This window comes from Arachis ipaensis, chromosome B6 (assembly GCF_059453495.1).
Source record: "Arachis ipaensis isolate K30076 ecotype BB chromosome B6, ASM5945349v1, whole genome shotgun sequence".
NCBI lineage: Eukaryota > Viridiplantae > Streptophyta > Magnoliopsida > Fabales > Fabaceae > Arachis > Arachis ipaensis.
Window position 1 is genome coordinate 92,653,876 of NC_142441.1, and position 23,214 is coordinate 92,677,089.

Genomic DNA, 23,214 nt, shown 5'->3' on the forward strand with positions numbered 1-23,214 from the left:
GGTGATAAATTTTTATCTCGCTTTTTGAGCTACTAACACGCTTTTGAAAGGGTCACATCTGTAAGAGTGCTGGTTGTTTCTATCGCCACGCTTTTACAGATTGGCACGCTTAAAAGCGTGGCCATATGTGAGAGATATGACCACGATTTAAAAGCATGGCTATATGTGAGATATGGCCACGATTTGGCCACGCTTTAGAAGCGTGCCAATAAAGATAGATATGGTCATGCTTTTAAAGCGTGGCAATAGAGAGAGATATGACCATGGTTTTAAAGTGTGACAATAGCGAGAGATACGGCCACGCTTTTAAAGCGTGGCAATAGCCTTCTCAAATTAAAATAAAAAAAATCATTTTTTTGACTTTACCTTCTTTGCTGCATAATATAAATTTTCAGTCCTTTTTTATTACCAAACCTGTAAATATAGTATGTAATTTTTATTACAAGACAAATCAAACAGTAATTAGTGACATATATAATTTTTGCTATAATTATTTTAAACGTTAAAAAATTAATACTCAAATATAAAATAAATCTCGAGTTCAAAAACTCTGATTTCTCAACAAGCTTCTCAAACTTCCTTCCCTTAGATCGTACATAAGGCTTGGTATGGCTGTGAGGAACACCAAGAGCAGAACTAAAGTGTTTTATAGCTGCCCTGAAATTCTTTGGGCCGCTAAGAAGGACCTACATTCATACAACAATATATAAACCAAATTAACCATCTAAAAACTGATCACTTCAACATTTCCAAACTTATCCTATCATAATGCATAGTACCATTATAATTCACAAAAGAATACATAATTAGTTTCATATGATTCATTCAATCAAACGGTATAAATATTGTTTGAACTAGTCCAACTCAAATATCCATTGATAAGTTTATATATCATAGTCATAGACATCATTTGAAACTAGTAAGTGTATTATATATCTAATCTACACATATCATGTTCTATCCGAGAGGTGCCCTTAGTGCAAGCTAATCAAATGTCAAGCATTCACCATCGGCCTTCTCTATTCTAGCACGTGCAGTCTTTGTAAACCTGAGTGCAGTCAATGCAGGAACTTCATACACTCTGATATCATCGGTTACAATTCCTACTACCACGGCAATTTTACCTTCCTGCATAAAACAAACAAACATCCATTGGAGAGTATAAGTACTCAAAACTTGAAAGATTCCTATCTTATCTATGAGAAAGATAAGAGAGAAAAAAACAAACCTTACCCTTCATAAACTTAATCAAGCGTGACAAAGAAAACGGAGGCTAGTTAACCTTGCTCATGAACAAGTGCTTCAGTATCATGGCATTGAAATTGCTGTCGGTCCTCCTCACAAGGAAGCGGTCAAGCTGATCATGTCACACCAAATCAAAACCGTCCAAATGCATACTTTGATAAAGAACAAATAAATCACTAAAACAGATCAAAATTTACACAATTTATAGTTAAAGGAGTTCCCTCAGTATAATAAAAGGAATAATCAAATGTTATTCAGCATTAGCATGGTAAAGAATAACAGCATCATTGGGAACCTTGCAAATTACAAGCACTAAAGTATTACTGAAAAGCATAAATCATAACGTTATTATTCAGAATATTATTAATCAGAATTTGGTACATATTAGAGCATATGTTTGTTTTATATCCTAATCTACAATCCAGAAATTAATGACTAATAATGAGCTAAAATGGACACCAGAAATTATGCATGGCAAATATAAGAACTCCCTAGGTGTAGTGTAGCAAACATCGACATGATTAAATTGTTCCAAAGAAGAAAAAAATTAACTATATGATAACAATTTATCCAAGCAAGGAACACAAGCAGGGATTTATGGCTTTTAATAATTTTTAAATGATTACAAGCTCTATTCAAATCAAACACATAGCAGTTCAAATGAAACAGCCCACTTTCTCCAAAAATGCCTTAGAATTAGCAAAGTTTAAGTATAAATGAACAAAAGTCTCTACCTAAAAATGCACAATTGTGAATTTTACAAGCCTTGTGTTGAATTGGAAGTCATAGATGGCCTTCCCCTTCTGCACTTCCAAACACTCCTGCCAAATAAATAAATAAACAGAGAGTTTAGAAAAGAATTAGAATTAGTATTCATAATTTCATCTTAATCAGAAGTGAAAGCGTGAAGCAGTTGAGGCGTTCACCTTGTCGAGATCCTTGCGAGAACGCGAGAGGTTCTCGTAGTTTTCGTACTGATTCAATCGAGTTTCGCGGTACTTCTATAGCTGTAGTTAAGCTTTTCCCATGGAATCCCTTGTATATCTTTCCCATGGAGCTTCAGCATAGCCACACGCAGGAGGAGACAGAGACCGGCGATGCAGGAGGAGAAACAGAGTGTTACGGGTTTCAGCCATGGAGGAAGGAGCAACTTTTGAGGGCTTACGAGAGAATGAGCATGACGGAGGCTTTGAGATGGAGGGAGCGCCAACGGAGAGGAGCAGAGTTAGGGTTGGAGGCGCGATATGATGAAAAAGCTCTGGGACGATGAAGAATAATGAAAAACATTTAAGTGTAGTTGTTAACAGTGAAGTGCTTTTGCTCAGTATATTAAACATACCTATTGGCACGCTTTACAATTGTCACCGTATGCCTACTCTATTAGCACGCTTTATAAGCGTGCCTATTGCTATCTATGGCTATGCTTTTAAAGCGTGGCACAAAAAAACGTGGTCAAATTTTTAATCAATTGCCATCCTCATAAAAGCGTGGCCATTGACCCTTTTGGCCACGCATTTAAAGCGTGGCAAAAAAAGCGTAGCCAAATCTTTAATCAATTGCCACCCTTATAAAAACGTGGCCATTGACCCATTTTGCCACGCTTTTCAACCGTAGCAAGAAAAAACGTGGCCAAATCTCTAATTAATTGTCACCCTCATAAAAGTGTGGCCATTGACCTCTTTTGGCCACGCTTTTAAAGCATAAAAAAAGCATAGCTACAGGCCTTTTATTTGTAGTGAACAATGTAGCTATTTTATTTAATCATTAGTTTCAGTTTCCCTAGAGTTTCACAAACTTCATTAATAGTTACATTAAGCGCTCTAAGCAAAATAGCAATCTTCTGAGACTTTTTGGGATCAAGCACCCTATAGAAATATCATAGAAAATTATACGGTACAAATTAAAAAGTATACAGATTTAAAGATATGCTTACGTGGCAAAACTTAAACCACACATTCTAAAGCCACACTTTTCACTTAAAACTGTAACTCTTCACAAAGAAAAACGTCACCTAATGGAAAAAAGTAAATTAGAAGATTTAAGAGAAGAAATAATTAAGTTATCAAAATTAATAGACCAAAAATTAATGATTTTAACTAATGTTAACTATAATGACACCGAATTCCTAAAATCAATACAAAATGATTTTTCTCAAAATCTTTATTTTACTATAAGTTTTATTGAAGGTCTTTAAAAACCTGAAAAAACTTATTTTTCACACGGAATTTCTAAAAAATGTTACCATGGAAATGATTCCCCACATCTTTATCATACTTTTAACCCACAATTAAATTCTATAGTAGATATGCTTGAAGAAATATTAGTATCCATAAAATTTCAAAGAAATAAGGAAAAAGAGAATCCCAAAGAAGAAAAGTTTCAAAATATAATCAACATAACAGATTTAAAAGTAAAACCACCACTAAAATTATGAATATTGAAGAAAAATTAGAAGAAGTTACAATGCTTTTTAAACAATTAAAAATAGCTCAAGAAAATAATATTATGGAACAAGGATTTCAAATAGAAGAAGAATTAGTAAATTCTGAAAATATAGAAAATGAAGAACATATCCTAGATTATTCTAGTGACGAAGAACCAGCAATTCCAATACAAGTAAAAAATGAAGCTGGAACATCTAAGGATAATCAATCTCAATTTAAATGGGAAACAGGTTTTGATAATTATGCTTTTAAAAAGGGGTTTATAAATAAAGATTCAAAATATACAAAAATACCATCAAAATACGTTCCTAAAATCCAGGAAATGGAAGGAGAAAGAATGCTCGATTTAGACTGTAAAAAGAATGAAAAAGAAATTTTCGAAAACTGGTTGAATTCCTTCTTATTAGAAGCATTTACTAATCCAAAACTTAGTGAATTGTCTAGAAGAGACATTTGGAATTACATAAGGTTTCATACTAAAGGAACTATAAGAGATTATATGACATCAACAGAAAACCAAATAATAGAAGAATTAGAAACAAAAACAACAGCTTATGATAAGATATTATATATAATGATGATTCTATATAAAGAATTTTTTGGGAAAAATATTATAGATCATAGACAAGAAGTCTATAATAAAGAATATCAAGAAGCAAAAAACCATTTAGCTAATATTCAGATATATGATTTATGTAATGTGGAGTCTTGTATATGTGAATATAGAATACATTATTACAAATTAAAAGAAGAAGATAAAAATCATTATCTTAGTATGTATATAACAAAACTTCCATATCCTGCTAATGAATTTATAATGGGAAGATTTATAAGAGAAATAAATAGAGGGACAATTGAAAATAATTTTGGTGGAGCAACCTCTGCAATAAGAAAGGAAATAAAAGAACGTTGTATGCAAGAAGCAACTCAAAAAAGATTTGCAAATATAATTAGAATTTGCTGTCAGGATAATGAAGAGATACCTCAAAAATATGGTCTTAATAAAAATTTTCAAAGAAAAAGAAAATATCAATTTAGAAAAAGAAAATACTATCCAAACTGGAGAAAAAAGAGGTATTTTAGAAAGGAAAATAACAATAAAAACAAAAGACAAAAAAATAACTATTGCCCAAATAAAAAAGAAAATTGTAAGTGTTGGTATTGCCAAGAAGAAGGACACTATGCAAATGAATGTCCAAAAAAGAAGGATAAAAAGGATCTTACCAAACAAATAGAAATTGCTAAATCTTATTTCATGGAACCATTAGAAGAATCTGATGATAACTTAGACTATATTTTTGAATATGTTTCAGAAACAGACTCAGAAACTGAGTAATAGTGCCACATTTATTACTATAAAAATAACAGAAAAGTTTATAAATGCTTTCATAGATACTGGAGCAACACAATGCTTTGCTAGTACAAATATAAAACTTGATTGGAAAAAATTAAAGAAACCATTAAGAGTTAGAATAGCTGACAAATCAATACATAAAATTGACCAAAAAGCAGAGATGGCTGAAATTTTTATTCAAAATTATAGGTTCATTGTTCCATCTATATATATGTTAGATTCTGGAATGGATTTTATCATAGGCAATAACTTTCTAAAGCTATTTCATCCATTCATTCAAGAATTAACATATATAGTTTTAAAAGCTCCACACGATTCTTCAATAAATCAAAAATCAAAACGTATAAAAATACCAACTACTACTATAGATAAGATCTTAAAATTTAAAATATTTTCTATATTAGAAACATGTTATTTAAATTTATACTTTCAAATAAATATTCCAAAAAATAATCTTGAAATAAAGATAGAAGAACTTTTGGATGAAATTTGTGCTGAAAATCCTTTAGATATTAAAAATACAAATAACGAATTAGTAAGCATTAAATTAAAAGATCCTACAAAAGAGATAAATGTTCCAAATAAAATTCCTTATTCCGCAAGAGATAGAGAAGAGTTCTCATTAGAATGTAAAGATCTTTTGGAAAAAGGAATCATAAGACTAAGTAAAAGTCCTCATGCGGCTCCAGCATTTTACGTCGAAAACAATAATGAAATTAAAAGGGGAAAACGAAGAATGGTTATAAACTATAAGAAGATGAATGAAGCAACTATTGGTGATGCTCATAAACTTCCAAGAAAAGATTCTATTTTAGAAAAAATCAAAGGAGCAACTTGGTTTTCATCTCTTGATGCAAAATCAGGATATTGGCAACTTCGTTTAGACGAAGAAACAAAGAAATTAACTGCTTTTACTTGCCCAACAAAAGAATCAACAAGTGTGTTGCTCTATGAATGGAATGTATTACCATTCGGATTAAAACAAGCCCCAGGTATTTATCAAAGATTTATGGAAGAAAATCTAAAAGAGTTAAATGAATTTGTTTTAGTGTACATTGATGATATACTAATTTTTACAAAACAGGATAAAGAAGATCATCTTCAAAAATTATTAATAGTTTTAGAAAGATGTAAAGAAAAAGGATTAGTGCTTAGCAAAAAGAAAGCAAGAATAACAAAACAAGAAATAGAGTTTCTTGGATTAATTCTATCCACTCAAGGAAAGCTAATACTTCAACCAAATGTTTTAGAAAAGGTAAATTTATTTCCTAATAAAATAGAAGATAGAAAACAATTACAAAGATTTTTAGGGTGTATAAATTATATTTCTGATCAAGGATTTCTAAAGAATATAACAGAATACACTAAAAGCTTATTTCCAAAAATAAGTACTAAAAAAGAATGGAAATGGGATGAAAAAGATAGTATGCAAATTCAAAGAATTAAAAAATTATGTGAAAAACTTCCAGAACTTTATATTCCAGAAGAAAATGACTATTTAATAGTGGAAACAGATGCTTCAGACATAACCTGGTCAGGATGTCTAAAAGCTAAGAAAGCTATAAAAAGTTTGGAACAAGAAAAAGAATCACTAGATTCTAAATATTCCCCAAAGGAATTACTTTGCAGGTATATTTCAGGGACTTTTACTCCAACAGAACAGAGATATACCACTCATGAAAAGGAAACTCTAGCAGCAATTAAATCTCTTAAGAAATGGAAAATTGATTTACTACCCAGAGAATTCACATTAAGGATAGATTCAAGTTACCTAACAGGTTTCATACAATATAATTTAAAAGTTGATTATAATCATGGACGATTGGTAAGATGGCAATTATTTTTGTTACAATATCCAATAAAAATTGAATATATTAAGGGTGACAAAAATGTTATTGCAGATACATTAACAAGAGAATGGAGTTCGTCTACAACGCATTAGATCAAGAAATTCAAAAATATGAGCAAGAACTCGAAAAATGCAAGCATTGTCAGCAAATAAGGACACAGATCCAATCCCTCAAGAAGGCCATTGAAGCAATGAAATCAACACAATAAGCAAAACCATCAGAGTTCAGCCAGCTAAGCATGGTGGACAAATCAGGTGAAGAAAAAATTTCAGAAGACAAATCAGGTGAAGAAAAAATTTTAGAAAATAAAACAATTGCTGAAATCATTAAAAAATCCACCCAAGATAAAAAATATTATGTAATTTATAATGGCCCCATAAAAGGAGTATATGATGCCTGGGAAAAAGCAGCACCATTCACACATCAATCAAGGATAATTCATAAAGGAGGGTTTCTAACACTGGAAGAGGCAAAGGAATCCTTCAGGGAATATGAAGCTCTCCATCCAGAGCAAATCCTAAAAAGAGCAGATAAAGCTCCAATTCAAACCCAGAGAATAGGGATAATAAGAAACATTCCTACAAGGGCTGAAATCAAGGAAAAGAAAAGGGTCTGTAGATCAAATCTCAGAGAAACCCTTAACATAGTCTTGAATTGGACTGAAGAAAAAAGGGCAATTTTGGGATATTATCCTATTGCCAAAGAACAGCTAACAAAGCTGGTTATATTTCCAGATGCTTCCCCATCTGACACCTATCAGTTTTTCCAGTATGGATTAATTGATACAATTTTAATTTTTAATGATCTAAAAATTATTAGTGAGTTTCCTGCAGGATTCGTTGATGCAGTAAAGAGATTTAAAAATATGATTGACAATATAAATCCAAGGGATATATCCCTAAAATTTACAAACAGTCAACCTATTTTTAATGAAGAAGAAGAATGCTTGGTTCCAGCACACCAAGTAATATTCATGTCCGTCTTTCCAGGAAATTTTCAACCAATTGATCAGATTCAAGATTTAACAATTTACAGTCATGAAGGAAGGCTAGCCAGCACATTAGCAAGGGTCTTTGAAAGAACTCAAAAAATAACGAAGGAATCTCACACAAGGATTAATTATAAAAGTAGAAATACTCTGCTTGTGTCCAGTAAAAGAAATGAAATTGAAGAAAGAGAGATGAGACTCTTGGTGGAATTTGAGTCAGCATTCTACAACTTATCTGGACTTTTAGAAAAGCTCCCTGAAGGGATAAAAAGGAATCTTTGCTATTTGATAAAAGACAGAGAAGACCACAAGTGCCAGCTATGTGCCTCAGAGATATCTGAAGAAAGCAATAATGAAACAGAATCAACTCACATGATGAAGGAAGAAGACAATGCATCTGAGGGTCACATGATAAAAGAGGAGGACAGTGCATCTGAAGCATCTCTCAACATTATTGCATAGTGACGTAAGCACTTAGGTCATAGAGCACTAACAATGTAGCTAAAAACAAACAATGACGTAAGCAATGACGTCATAAGAAGGGTAAGGATGGGAATTGTCCATCTAACCCAACTATTATAAATAGGTTGCTTAGGCAATTGTAAAAGGTATCAGACAATAGGAAGCAGGAGGCTAAGAGTACTCATATGCTAGGAGAGTAAGGAGGAAGCTGCCGAGGCGATTCTATAGTCTGAGGAAGAATTCCCTTAGGAAAAAATAATTCTAAACTCCCCTCTGGAGTTAGTATCTACAATCTCCCCTCTGGAGATAAAAACACCTTATGTAAAATATACTAAATAAAGGAAGTTTTTCTCCAGAAAGGTACATCTTCATTCTAGTCTTTCCATTATGAATTATTTAGAAAGTTTAGAATTAACAGAAGAATCTGATTATTATAGATTAACTGCTTTATTAGATAATGAAAAATAGGCTGTTCTAAAAACAGAACTAAATCTCAAATCAAATGAAAATTTTAATAAACAAAATCTTTTAAAAGAAGTTTTTAATAGAAAAAATATAATATACTATGGAAAAATTCAACTTGAAGCCCCTATAAAGATAAAATTCGCCAATGAAGAACTTGAAATAGCTTTGATAAATGATGAAGAATTGAGTAAACAGATTGAGAAAATTAAGGATCAACAAAAAGATCTAAAATTGGGTGGATTCATATTAGTACTATACAAGTCTTAATCAAATCTACATATATGAAAGGAATTAATTCACCAATAAGCTTAGCAATCTGTGACAAAAGAATTACTGATGACCCAATAGATCAAATAATTGGAATTGTTCATGGAAACTTGGCAAACGTAAATGTTAAATTCAATGCTCATCTTGGATATGCTATACCTTTATCAACTGAAAATCTTGGAAGATCTATAAGTTTGGCTTATAAATTTCACAGAAAGAATTTAATGGAACAAGACGATGAACCATTTTCAATTACATATGCAATAAATTATGCTTTAACAAATAGCCATCATAGTATAATATTTAAAAACAGAGAAAAAATTTATGTCGATGAATTATTTCAGAAAATTATAAAAACAGAAATACCAAAATATAAAGCTATTGAAAACCCAGTTCTATTATTAAAAGAACCATCAGGAAAATTAGTTTCATCGAATTTTCAAATAAGAGAATCTAAAATTAATATCCCTTTAAGTTTATCTAAGTTAAAGATTAAAGAAGAAAATTCTGAAATAAAAGAATTAACAAAAAAGGTCGAAAAATTAAATGAAACCCTAAACACTAAATTATGACAATAAATAAAGAAAAAATATATGTAACTTATCAAGACAAGAAACAAGAGCTCTTTGAAAGAGAAAATCGGTTGAATTATTTACAGTTTTCTGAAATAAATCAAAGAGCATTTGAAGCTTTAAAAATAATCTATGACAAGTTGAAAAGAGAAGTTGAAGAACTAGAAAAATTAATAGAATCTCTAGAAAATAGTGATGAATCGATGATAGAATTTGTAGAAATTCTAAAATAAATAATGAAGCACACAAAGATTGAAAGACCAGAAAATAAAATAAAAAGAAAAAGGGCGAAAAAATTAAAAAGTAAAATAAAGAAGTATAAAAGGGAATTAAATAATCTTCAGATCGAAATTGATGACCTTATAATAAAAAGGATAGAAATAAGAATAAATATAAACAAGTTGGAGTTAAACTTAAAAAAGTTATAAATGCTTGGAAAACCATATTATGACTTAAAAGAATTAAAGCTGTTGAAAGAAAAAATGGAGAATGAAGTTGAAAAATTAAAAAGATATTTAGAAACAACAGAAAGTGTAGAAATAAAAGAAGTTTTTGAAGATTTGAGAAATTATATTAAAGAAAAAGACAAACAGATAAAAGATTTTATATACAATAATCCATGCAAAAAAGAATATTATAAACTAAAACAAGATTGAAAAACTATAAAATTGAAATCAGAATTATAAATACCTAGTAATAGTAGAAATGGTCAACACTTTTGATTATGAATTTGCAAATTATTTAAATAAAGCACTACCAATCGAATCTATACAAATTATAAACTTATTCAAAGTAAAGTATGAAGATTTAATAGAAATTTCGAAAAATAAATTAAAAGAAAAGTCAACTTTAAAAAAATTGGTATCAGAACCAAGTTAACGATTAAGGGTAACACTTTCTCTTTAAGCAACACTTTTAGTGATACACTTTTTAAATCTGTAAATCTGTACAAAGATGCATCTGTACAGAAGATGGACCCAAATATCATTGTAATACTTATATATATTTAAAAATTAAAAAATTCTTGTTCAAATCCATATGCACATGCGTATCGTTATAATAAAAGCTTATATTTACACATGAAGTATTTGCCGAAAATCATAAGATCAATAATAAAAACTTGTATCCATTTTGAGCAGCTTCATGCATGCACTTCATGTTCATTAATTTTTTTTATTGTCAATGGTTTCATGTTATTATTTTGCTTTAGTTTCTTATACGTGTTTGGCTTGTTCAAAGTAAAATGATTTACATGACCCAAAAAAAACAAAATAATTCATTAATGGATTATTGTAGGTCCATCTGTTTAGCATGGAATTTTTATGAAAATATTTATTTTTTTAAAAGATTATTAAATAATTTTGAACAATGAGGTCTTTATGAATTTTATGCAAAAACTGAACAACAAAGCACTAATTTGTGTCCAAAGTACTGGGTGCATCATTCACATCATTTAGTTAGGTAAAGGTTAAAACTCACCACTAGAATTGCTTATATATAATGTCTTGCAACATTCCAATTGAGGGTGGCGTTGGGTCATTTTTCATTTCCACTTACTACTGCACCTTTAATTTTAAATTTCAAAAAGAAAAAAGTTTCTTTTGTTTATCGCTAATGGTGGTAAGCTCTTGAAAGTTATGCAGACAGGATTGTCTGAGTGTACCACAGTTCCATTTGTATGATTAAGGCATTACTTTTGCATCCAAAAGTTATGCAGACAGGATTGTCTTCTCGCCTAGATAGTAGTGACGCGTGACCCACGTTGTGATTTCAGGTTTTTTGTGTATAAAGTCTATGGGGGTTACAACTCACAACTTTCAAACTCTAATTTCTATTTTGTTGAGACCTCGGAGGAGTTTGAGTTTTGACGTACCAGTGTCACCGCACGCTTGCACTAAATCCAAACGAACTCAAATTTACCCTCAGCTTCATTCTTTCCAACACTATAAATTTTGTCAATTTTTTCATATTCTTCTGCTAAAACAAATATAGACTAACTATCCAATTTAATTTTTGACAATTACTTCTAAAGACAAAGTATTTTTTGATAAAAAAAAATGTTCAATCTGATCTTTGTCTCTTAACCTAATACGGCAAAGCGATTTTTTCTGTATTTCTGCTGTTAACTTATAACAAACATGACTTAAGTAGCACCTTTGGATAATGAACTAGCACATTAAGTACCATGTTTTTATTGTCAAATTTATTAGAGACCTTTTTATTTATAAATTTAAATTAATCAAAAATTTATTTGTCCCATTTCATTTTAACAAAATAATGTAGTTTTGAAGTCAAATTAATTAAGAACTTATTTGTCAGGACTTATTTATTCTAAAAAAAATTTTGATACAATAATTTTTTAAATTAATTTTTTATTATTATGACACTCCTATATTAATATCTTTTCAATAGATTGTTAAATGTCTAGCAAGTATAAATTAATTAATAAATTATTTAAATTTAAAATATAATTTATTATGAAACCAAGTAAATAATTCTAAATGTAATTTTTATATATATAAATAAAAAATTATGCAAATAAGAACAAAAAATATTAATAAAAATTAAAAGATAATTTAAAAATTGTTAGTGACCATATTATTTGACACACACAAACATATATAAAGTTACATTATTCATAGTAGGTTTTTGAACATTATATACAATCATATATAATGATTTAAATTGAACTAATATCTATAAATTTATATATGTAAATATCATCTTATTGTTAAAAATTGACTAACTTTTTTTAAAATATGTGCTAGTTAATTTTGTTGACTTGATGTCACTCCTCATGATCTTTTTATGGTATAATTTTTTGAGTTTTTTACATAAAAATTAATAATTAAAAAATATTGTTTTTTAAACATTAAAAATGTTACTTGTTTAGTATCTGATAATTCACTCATGTATCAATTATTATTATGAAATTATTATAAAAGAGTACAAGAGACTTCAGATTCTAATTAAAATTCGATAATACTAGTAGTATATTACTAATTTACAGAGTTTTTTTTTATTTATATTACAAATTTATTAGTTGTGGTTCAATTTTTACTAGTGTTCCTTATTTTTAATTGCATAATTTTTTATTTATATATTTAAAAATTGTACTTAGAATTATTTGCTTGGTTTCATAATAAATTATATTTTAAATTTAAATAATTTATATTTATTATACTATATATTTAATAATTTATTAAAAAAATATTAATATAATAAATATCAAAACAATAAAAAATTAATTTGGAACAAATTATTATATAAAAAATTTTTTAGTATAAATAAGTTCCTGACAAACAAACCTCTAACTAAATTTAACCTCAAAATAACGTCTTTGTCAAAGTGAATAAGGATAAATAAGTCTTTGACTAATTCGGGTTTATTAGGAACAAATAGGTCTCTAATCAATTTGACAGTGACAATATAACACTTAATGTACCAGTTCGTCACCTAAATATGCTACATAAGTAATTTTCGTTGCAAGTTAATGGCAGAAATAATAATAGAGGGATCGCATTGTCCCATTGGATTAAGGGACATAGACTAGATTAAACTCTTCTTTTTTTTTTTTTTTTGTCAAGAAAAGCTTTATCCTTTGAAGTAATTCTTAGAAACTAGATTAAGTGTTTACTCACAAATATAATATTTATTAAAAAATTATAGAGTAAATATCATTTGCGATCTCTCACTATTTGTACGATGAACAAAGCATCCTTATACAATTTGAAAATCTCTTATCTCAGTCTATAACTATCCTAGTAATTGATCTAAGTAGGCTCTCCATAAAAAACAACTTGTTAATATGTTAAGGGCCTCTAAAATTAATAGTAAGAGCCACTTAGACTCAATTACTTAGATGAATAAGAGTCGACTAAAAATTTTCGAACTGTAGAAAAAAAGTTTGTCTTTCAAACAGATGATCTGAAATAAAAAAAAAATATTTATTCAATATTATATGAACGAAATGAAATTGTCCTTATTTTGATAATGGTAGAAGACTATTACTACTTATAAGATTATGCATCCTCCAATTGATATATGTCTTCATACAATCCATATTTAGCTACAGGCTAAATGATTTATGAATATACTAAATTTTTATCAAATGATAATTACCTACCTGTGGACGCACGGCAGGAATTGCATGTAATTACAAGCTAAGCTTATGTTGATCGATGAAGCCATGCGAGTTAACTCTTTTGGATGCAATTTGAATTCTAAGTTGTTGTCGTGTTCTGATGAATCAATACTACATGTATCCTTGATCTAGATATTTTCAATTAGTAGTCATATAAATCAAGAAAATATTAACAATAATTCTTCTTTATTTTTGGTGATGGTGTGCATTATGCTTTCTTTTTTGGGTATCCACCATTCTTTCTTATTATAGATCAGAATAGGGAAAGAGATTATTTAGTTCAAAATAACATTTCCCGTTGCTTTGTCTCCATCTCAATATAATATTTGAAATTTAGTTAAGGCTCCACTCCTTAACATGTATATTTTTTCTATAAACTGGCTGGTAACTATAGTCTCGCATTGACGTTAGTTATTGAAAAATACATCTAGCAATGTGCTTTCAAAAATGACTACCTTTGGCTTAAGGAGGCCACTCAGATAAACACGCTTAAAACGTCTTTTTTTAAAGATGTTTTCATATTATGTTTTAATTGGTTTCTGTATAATTTATTCGGTGTTCCTCATCACATATTATTAAATTTCTCAAAAGATTTTCTTTTCAAAAACACTAAAAAATATTTAATTTGGACTAAAACAAAAAAAGTAATAAATTAACTATTAGATTTTTTTAAAAGATTATTTACATAAAAAATATATCACATTCATAAATATATATATATATATATATATATATATATATATATATATAAAACAAGCTCAAGCGTTTAAAAATTTTTATAAATAAAAAAAATAATTAATTTATATTCGTACAATATATAAAATAATTACTATATTATTATTATATTATAGATTAAGATTCACTAATTTAATTTTTTTTATTTTTAATATAAGTATTAAAAATAAATAAAATTTTTATAATTAAATGTAGTGTAACAAAATATATATAATATTAATTAGTTCTTAAAAATTTTAAAAAAATAGTTTCTCATTTTAGTAAAATAACTATTTATTAAAGTAGACAAATTAATTATTTTCTTCTCATATACGGTTTTTTTAAGACATAAAAGCAATTAATTAGGACATTGGTTAAGATAATTAAAGTCACTATTTCATTAAATTTTTAATTTAAAGAAAAATCCTAGTTAATTTTGGTATAGAAATTTTAAATTTAAAAACATTGATAAAAATTATGTTGAATTTTGATTTATTTGATTTTCATTTAAATTAATCACTACATAAGTTAAAGTTCTGTTTTGAAGTTATATTCGAGCTTTAATCTGATTTTTAAAGTTTTAATTTACTTAGTTTGATTTTTTAACTTAGATATCCGTGACTCATATTAGGGTTTTAAGTGTTTAGTTGAAAATAAAAAATAAGGTAAAAAAATTTCAATTGTCACATCAAATAGTCGCTAGAATGTATAATGTAGCAGTCGTTAGTCCATTTCAGCATGTCGTTAACGATTTTGTGAGACAGTGACAAAAATAAAATTATGAACCAATATGAGTCATAACTATTAAGTTGGGAGGCATAATTGTTAGAACTGATTAGGAACCAATTGGGAGACATAATTTGTTGTTGCTTGATTAGGAACTAATTGTGAGTCATAACTATTAAATTGAGTAAATCGAAATCTTTGAAATTAGATTGAAATATAATTGTTAGAACTGAACCAGTGATCGAACCGATCAAGCTACTGGTTCACTGGTTTATTGGTTCAACTGATAAATCACTGGTTGAACCGATAAAACTGGTCTCATGTAAATATAAAATATAAAATAGTTAAAAACTTAAAATTAAAATTTGAAATGCATATCTTCACTAACATTTTATGAAGAATCAAGTCTCAACTTCTAAAAATAACTAATATAAAAAAAATCATAAAATTTTAATACTACAATAGTATGTTATTTTGACACAATAAAAAAATAATTAATTCACAAAGCCTATCATCTAACTATAATATCAGTAGATTTTAACACTAATATCAAAACAAATAACCTTAATCACAATACTAGCAATAAAATAGATCAAGTAAATTAATAAATTTTTAGTAAAATTTATATTTATATTAATAATGGTATATAATTAAAATATAATTAATTTTAAAAATAGAAAAAACAAAAATTAAATTAAATTAGATATTTATGTATACTATATAATTAGTATTTGTCAAATATAGTACTTAGAAGTGTAATGGCTAAGTGGCAAGTAGAGGTTACTTTTGCTACAAGGTTCTTGGTTCGAGACCTTGTGGAGACATTTTAAAAAATTTTTCAAGCAGACCAGTTTGGTTAGACCGGTTTGCACCGATTCTTACCTGGACTATAATCCAGTTCTAGTCCGGTTCACTAGTTTTCTGGTCGAACCAACCGATCCAGTTCGATTTTTACAACTATGGATATAATCATGGTAATTAAGTTGACCATTCAGTTGTTTTAATGGTAATTAAAATCTAATAATAGTTTATAATAAAAGAAACATTCTTTTGCAACAATGAACCTATAGTAATAGTTAGGAGTGTTCATAGATTAGATCATATCCATATAAATCCACAGTATTTATCCGTATCTGATCTGTAATTTGAGAATATGATCTGATCTGTAAGATGATCGGATTGGATCGAATCAGATCCACACTCTAATCAGATAGAAGTAAATATGTTTAAAAAAGTAAACAAAAAAAATTATTGACTTTTTTTATAAAAATAAAAATTTTTATATTTTTTTATTTTATGGATATATTTGATATCTGATCCAAACATAAAAAGTGCGAATATCGAATTTGATCTAATGAGTTTAGTGCGGATTGGATCGAAATTTCAGTCATATCCCATCTGTAAACACCCCTAGCAATAATAACTAAAAAATTATAATGATTATATTTTTAACTAAGAGGAAGTGCAAAAAAAAGTACTAAATACAAGAACATTTAATCAAATATTAAAAAAAAATTTACTTTAAAACATACAGTTGAACTTTTTTTGCTCATATATATATATATATATAATAATAATAATAATAATAATAATAATAATAATAATAATATGATAATTGCTTTGTATATCACACAAATATAAACGTTTTTTTCTATGATCTTAAGAAAGGTTTTGTAAGTTTCTAACTTTGTTGTCGATTTTTGCAGTGTTAGCTCTCATATTATCAATTTGATTCATATATAATTCGGATGATAAATTATTTGGTGACGTGCTTTCTTTTTTACTGTGATATACTTGTTTATTATTATTATTATTATGTACATTAAAAAATAACAGGCCAAATTATTGCCATAACATAATAGAAGTATGGAAGTTTATCATTCTTCTCTAATGGAGGAAACAAAATTCTTTTCAATAATTTATTTAACGTTTAGTAGAATAAAAATAAATTTTATTAGAATAAATTTTAGTATGAGTTTAATATTTTTATTCATCATAAAATATTTATAGAATTACTCGTAGATAAATTTTGAAAAAAAAGAAAAAAACCATGATTTTTAATTTTATTTTTAAATAAACTTTATTTTTAATTTTAAAATAAATTTTATTTTTATTTTTTAATAATATTAATTTTTTACCGTATATAATTATTCAATTATTTTTTAATCATATATAAATAAATTACTCTTAATAAGACTTTTTTGTGTTATTCAATTATCTTTTTTTAAAAAATAATTAATTATTAAAATAATTAAATTTTTCACAACAAAAATAATAAAAAATTATGAATGAAAAAAATTAACCATCCTGATACTTTTTTGTATTTTTATTCATATTTTAATTATAAACATAAATATAATTTAATTATATTATTTATGAAATGTGACTATAGATGTAGATAAAATTTAGTTATATTACTTATATATAGTTTCATTGTATTGTATTGCTTATAAAGTTAGATTATAATTATGACAATAGAATTGTTCTTGTATTTTTATATGTGTGACTAATTGGTGGTGTTAAAATATTACTCTTAATTATAAATAAGGTTTATAATTTAAAAAATCAAAGACTCAATTAAAAATATACGAAAAAAATGATGTTAAAATATTCTAACTCTTTAAAATAAAAATATTCAAAATTTAATTAAAAATTATTTAAATTTTAAACTCAATAAAAATTTATATTCAATGTGTTTTGTATTAAATATATTTAATAACCTATTATATCATATTATATCATATTGGTTGAAATTAGTTTTTATAATGTTAATTTTTTAATAACACTTTATTAGAAAAAACCATCTTTTCAGAATTTTTTAAAAACTAATTAATATTATATATATTTTATTACAATATATCTTGTTATAAAAAAATTATTTATTTCTAATGCTTATATTAAAAATAAAAACAAAATTTAAATTAGTAAATTTTAATCTATAATATAATAATAATATAGTAATTATTTTATATATTATACGAATAAAAATTAATTATTTTTTTATTTATAAAATTTTTTAAGAGCTTTTATATATATATATATATATATATATATTTTGATGAATGTGATATATTTTTTTATGTAAATAATCTTTAAAAAAAATCTAATAGTTAATCTATTACTTTTTTTGTTTTAGTCCAAATTAAATGTTTTTTATTGTTTTTGAAAAGAAAATCTTTTGAGGAATTTAATAATATGTGATGAGGAACACCGAATAAATTATACCAAAACCAATTAAAACACAACATAAAGACATCTTTAAAAAAAGACGTTTTAGACGTGTTTATCTGAGTGGCCTCCTTGCCTTGAAATCACCAACCTTTTTTTTTTTTTTTAAATATTGGGTTTGTAGTGGGGTATCTTACTAAAATGATACAAAAAAACGTGAGAGACCGTCATGGACAATTAAAAAACGACGTCGACGTTAACAGCAAAATAGCGGTACAAAATTAAAATATCAAAATGACTTTGTCGTTTCGTGTTAAAATTTAAAAAGATTTTTTTTAATCAAAACGGCTTTGTCGTTGTGTTGCAAAATTAAAAAAAAAAATTTAAAATTTAAAATTTATTTTAATCAAAACGTCAGTGCCATTTTTAATCAAAATATTAATCATAGTTTTATAATTTATACAAGTTTCGACTATATTTTTTTTTTATTTTTTTAGAATTACCGTTAAAAAAATGCTATTTGTAATAACAAATTAGTTTCCTTTCTTTCTTTGTATAATATACGTGTTTGGTTATCGCGTATGTAGAACTTTATCTTATAATATCAATATCATATTATATATATACGAACGTGCAGTTAACTACTTTGGCTTAAATGTTGTAAAAAGAGCAAATGGTAACAGCATAAGATACAAAAGCATAGACTAAACGATAAATAACAAATCTTACGCACGCCAAATTTGCCTCCTACCGCTAAAAAAAAATAGCGAAAAGACAGAAGAATCTCACGTCTCACGAACACAAAATAATAATATTAAAAAAAATGTTACATAGTTCGAGTTAAACCTTTTGTTTGTTTCACTACTCTTGTACAATCTGCCCCCCTCCTTTGTCTTCCTAATTATATATATGACTCAAGTGTTACTTTATTAATTAATTGACACTCACTACCATATGTCGGGCATAACCAATTTTAATAATCCATTCACGCAGCATGCATAATAATAGCACAAAAATTACCAACATTGATTAATTAGTAATCATTTTATTTTTCTCCACTATACCCGTATCCTTATAAATATAAGGATTTATCTTTTAGAACATATATTAAGATTACAAAATAAATTTTTTTATTAAAAATATAAAAAATTTACATTTTTAATATATTTATTTTATATTTATTAAATAAAAATATTTAAAATTTTTTATTAATAATAAATTTATTATGTACTCTTAAAACATATATTAACTAAATCCTTCGTATAATTATATATCCTCTCAACTACTATGTATAATGGTCAAGTTTAATGTGGTAAGAAAAAGCTAAGGCTTAATTATGAGAATCTTCAGCCACCTACTGTCTTTGTTGTCGAAATATAATTTGCTAATTAATGGGTGGTAATGTTATTAATCCATCATCTACCTGTAAACGCATGTCAAATTAATTAATGTTTTGTAGCTCTACTTTTTGAAGTCAATCATTCGGGCTTATTTATTTTCTATGCAATAATGCTCATTTCTTTAATTTGTTCTATAGTGAAAGGGAAAGAATAATCCTACTTCACTCGATTCCGCTGCTTTCTTGCTGGAAAGTGATGGAATAATTGCTCAAAATTGAATTCAGAAATATGGTGATGATCACTCAATTTAATTAATTTGCAACATTCAACCTAATCCAGTAGTGTTTGATCATTATATTATCAACTGTTACCAAAATGAATAACTATTAACTAATTATTAAGCACTACGCACGGCAGATGGCAGAGGTTCGTGTTTAATTTGGTAAAATGCAAGGACTGCAAATTAAAGAATACAATTATCCCACACTTTGTAGTGTGTGCACTACTTCGGCAATTACATATTTTTCATTTCAGGATGAAAATGAAAAATATATAATCATGAGTTACAAGGCCTTGGAAGAGTCTAAGTTTTTTTCTTTAGTTGTTGGCGCTCAGATGTGAGATTTATTTTTAAGTATTAGTCTCAATGGCTCTACATTGCGGTACTTCATTCAATATCACTTCATTCGACCTTTTATCAATTAGAATCATCCACTGGCGAGATTTTTCTGCAAGTAATCTTTTTCGGTTGATCGAATTTCAATGAAAACACTAATACAAAAAGTTACAAGATTTTTAGAAATTGTCACTACAAAAACTAATATATATTGGGAGAGTCCATAGTTTTATAGAACTTTTTTTTAGAATTATCTCCCTAATGTAATATTCTTTTTTATGTATTAGTTCCAGGAGACTCAAATTAGCTAGACAAAAAGTGTGAGAAGAAAGGAAGAGAAAGAAAGAGAAAAGAGATATTAAAAACATAATTGAGAAAGAAATTGACTATCCTTGAATTAGATGACTTCTTATACTTGACATTACTATATATACATATAGTGAGCATTAATAAGATCGGTTGGCACTAGTAACTAACTCTTCAAACTGCCTAACTAACTATTGTCTCTCTTATAACTCCCTTACGTGCCCCTTTGAACTCATGGGGATTTCTCTACACCACCGTAAGCTTGTCTCAATATCTTTCATAGGCTGAACTTGCCAAGTGAGAGTTAATGTTATTAGACTTCTATATTCTGCTGTCTCAAGTTTAAAAGACTTCAAACCGTCGTGCATTCGTAGATTTGCTGTCATAGCCACTGCACTTTCACTACCACAATTAATCATTGGTTTTGCATTGTAATTGACTCTCATCTTAGTAAAAAAGAATTGTAGATGACTTTAGTAGTTTAGTGAGAGTTAATGCTAGATTTCTATATTCTGGTTATGTGCTCGAGCATGGCACAAAAATTTTCTTGCGACTTGCCCTTGAGACCAAGTTAGGACACAAATAAACGTAGAAACTACTTCTGGATTTTCTATCATCCACGACAGCATCCAATTAAAATAAAAATTGCTATCAACCTCAACCTAATCTCATGAATTTTATGAAAATGAAGACAATGTGGTTCTGTGTACGAGCTAGTTAGTGCATGTTTCGCTTCGTCGTACACCAGTGACACTCTAGAGGATTCTGCATATATTTAATGCATGCGCATTTTTAGTAATTTTTAGTTGTTGTTTCTTTAACAGTGTAGTGATTTAGTGTTTTTATCATAGTTCTGAAAACCGGACCGGACCGGCCGATTCAACCGGAATAACCGGGAACCGGTCACCTAGCCGATCCGGGTAACATAAAAAACCGTCTGGTAAAAAACCGGTAAAAAATCGGTCGAACCGGCGGTTAACTGGTAAACCGGGAGAACCGTCCGATTTTTTAACGGTTTTTAGTTTGAAAACTAAAATGCTAAACGACGTCGTTTTTTTCTATTAAAAAAAAAAACGCGTAAAAAAGGAACGCAGCGTCGAAGCCCTAATCAGTTTCCCTTCCCCTCTCCAGATTCCAGAAATCACCACCATTCACCCAAGCTCCAGAAATCACCATCGCCACCAATCACCATCGCCACCCACAGCCATCAGTGAAGCCCACCGCCATCGCCATCGCCACCGCATCCCGTTTTGAATTTTCTTTTTTTTTTTTAAAAAAAAAGGGTGAAACTGAAAACTGAAAAACGCGTGTTGAATTGGTGATACCCTAATCCCTAATCTGGTAATCCAAGAAAGAAGCAAGAACTAAGAAGCCAAGAGGCAAGAACACTCCCACTCCCCGTCGATGAACAACCTCCGTGAATCCAAACCGACGCCGGTGCTAGGGCCAGTCACCATCGCGGGCCAGTCACCGTCGCGGGCACTCACCGTCGCGGGCACTCTCCGTCGCGGGTCAGTCACCGTCGCGGGCCACTCACCGTCGCTGCTCACTCACGTCGCGGGTAAGTTCTGGGTTTCTACTTTTTGGCATTGTTTTCAACTTTTCATTTTTGGTTCTGGCTTTGTGTTCCTCACTTCCTCAGACTTCAGTTCTTCTGTTCTTGTTTTTTTAATTTTTTTAATTTTTTAATTTTGTTTTTTATATGATTAATCAAATGTGAATAAATTTGTTGTAGCTTGAATTTGAATACTTGAATATTTGAATTCTGCTCTGTTCAATAATGAATACTTGAATAATTTTGTTTTTCATTTTTTGATTTCTTCAATTCTGCTCTGTTGAATACTTGAATGCCATATGATGAAATATATTGGTCTGGATTCTGGGTTTTTCAATTCTGCAATGTTAAAAAATTTGAATCTGTTCAATTCTGGGTTCTTCAATTCTGGGTTCTTCAATTCTGGGTTTTTCAATTCTGGGTTTTTCAATCTCCATTAGTTCAATTCTCCAATGTTCAATTCTGCTATGTTGAATACTTGAATGCCATATGAATTCTATGAACTATGAACTATGAGTTGATATATTGGTCTGGATTCTGGGTTTTTTAATTCCGCAATGTTCAATTTTTTTATTTCTTCAATTCTGCTCTCTTGAATACTTGAATGCCATATGAATTCTATGAACTATGATTATGTATTGATTTTTTTTTTAATTTCACTCTATATTTAATTAAACCGGTTCAACCACGGTTCAACCACGGTTGAACCATTGAACCATTGAACCAGTTACTTGACCGGTTCGATAACCGGTCCGGTTTTCGCAACCTTGGTTTTTATTAAAAAATTTATGTTTTTAATCTATGTTCTTAGAATTTCTTTTCATAAATTTAAGTTAGAGATGTTTCTTGTTTTAATTGAAATTTTTATTGTTTTGATCAATGCTCTTTGAAGTTGTTTTGAGTTTTGATAAGTGTAGGAAATGAAACAAGTATCAAAAGAACAAAAGAGGAAGCCAAGGACACACTTTGGAAGAAAGGATACACTTTGAAAGCTTGGG

At 28.2% G+C, this 23,214-nt stretch overlaps 1 non-coding gene and 1 pseudogene across 1 annotated transcript; both read right to left on the bottom strand.

The window, feature by feature from the left end:
* Positions 1-362: 362 nt before the first annotated feature.
* Positions 363-2,298, bottom strand: LOC110263768 (large ribosomal subunit protein eL18-like; annotated as a pseudogene).
* LOC148561785 (small nucleolar RNA snoR53Y) lies at positions 1,461-1,540 on the bottom strand. Its single transcript, XR_015888441.1, has one exon. It is a non-coding gene; the product is annotated as a small nucleolar RNA snoR53Y (small nucleolar RNA).
* Positions 2,299-23,214: the final 20,916 nt, after the last annotated feature.